Source organism: Lolium perenne, chromosome 5 (genome assembly GCF_019359855.2).
Source record: "Lolium perenne isolate Kyuss_39 chromosome 5, Kyuss_2.0, whole genome shotgun sequence".
NCBI lineage: Eukaryota > Viridiplantae > Streptophyta > Magnoliopsida > Poales > Poaceae > Lolium > Lolium perenne.
In genome coordinates, this window is record NC_067248.2 from 25,298,280 (window position 1) to 25,299,850 (window position 1,571).

General features: G+C 41.8%; 1 long non-coding RNA gene across 1 annotated transcript; it reads right to left on the reverse strand.

The window, feature by feature from the left end:
- Positions 1-366: 366 nt before the first annotated feature.
- LOC127304517 (uncharacterized) lies at positions 367-1,268 on the reverse strand. Its single transcript, XR_007853423.1, has 3 exons — positions 1,195-1,268; positions 1,043-1,091; positions 367-411 (listed from the first exon to the last, which is right to left on the reverse strand). It is a non-coding gene; the product is annotated as an uncharacterized lncRNA (long non-coding RNA).
- Between the last annotated feature and the right edge of the window lie 303 nt (positions 1,269-1,571).

Here is a 1,571-nt window from a genome sequence, read left to right on the forward strand (position 1 = left end):
CCCAACCCAAACCTTTGTCTACCATACGAGTTCCTAAGGTATAGGCTTTGTGACCAGGTGTAGGAAAAGTTGGTGCCAATGGAGGAAAGGAATTATCACTAAGAGTTGACCCCAAATTCCAACCACGAGGATGATTTGTCAAATCTGCATGTGTTAGCACCTGTCGTCTGATCGTCGGATTAGCCAGATCATTAGTGCTAGGCTCATACAAGTGTTGCTCGGCCAATTGACATATGGATAGTTCATTCGGAGGAACCAACACTGGATCATGCGCCATCTATAAGTACAAAGGGCGTATAATAAATATGAGGGACATATATGCACGCAGAGTTCTAAATTCAAAAGGAAAATGTCACGATATGTTACCTAGCGGTAGGAGCAACTATCCCCCCGTAACTGTTCAATAGGCTCCTGCAAAATGTAAGGAGAATACTTGAGTAAAAAAAAAGACAACCATAAGCTGTATAATAAAGTCCCAACCATGGTTTGTTGATCATTCCCTCAAAATCCAAGCAATGGTTCAAGCTCGTCTAGAAGCTTGCTAGAGTAAAAAAAAAAAAAGATCAAAAGTCTGACATGATGTATGGGTGCTATTAGTTGTAGTCTCCACAGTTGTACGACGGACCAAGCCCATACATGGACTTGCCGGAACGCCAACGAGAAGAAATTATATTTTGGCAACACATTATAATAAGGAAATAATACCTAAGACGGGAATGCAGAATAAGCCGGTCTTCATGATAGTATGATCGGAGGTTAAATAAAATTGACTGGAACACCAACTATGAGAAAATGCCTGGCACGTCAGTATTCAGGGTTGTACGACGGACCAAGTTCATATAAAACTTGCCGGCATGCCGACCGTGAAAATGAAATGTTCAAAATTGGAACGAAAGACTTAATAACATATATTGTCCAGGGAAGTGCTAACAGTGCTCTCATGCTAAAATTGCACGTTGTAGCAATATACGACCAGCGCATGTATCTCTACCGTATCCTACGTCAAACAAACAAGAAGGCGGAGAAGAAAATGGTGGTATACCTGGCTAAGAAGCAGACATACGCAGACTGATCTAATACATTGAGTGCCCCTGCAGAAAATTATGGGACGGGAGAAATCAAATCAAACTCACGTACCCAGATATGAGGCATATGAAGGCTCATACTACCATGCAGGTATCCATGTGAACTCACCAGCAGAGGATACGTGAATCCAATCTGCACTAAGATTGCTAAAATCTTACTGAAGCACAGGTACTTCCAATGCCTAAGAAAAGGAGATCGGATAAAACAACCATCACCCTGTAATTAATCATCTAAACAAAAAGGGACTGATCGATTACCTGATGGCATGCGTCCTCATTGGCCAAGTGGTACGGCACCTGGTTGCAGGAGTGCTCCCTCAATGGAGAATGAAGGCAATAGTTGTATTGATTCTAGATTGATACTGCGTGATTACATTGAGAGCTCCTTGGACTGATTATATAGTAGTAGAAGACTTGGGGACTAAGAAGCCTACTAGAGATAGAATCCTAAACTACCAAATATAGCAAACCGTGTCATACTCTAAC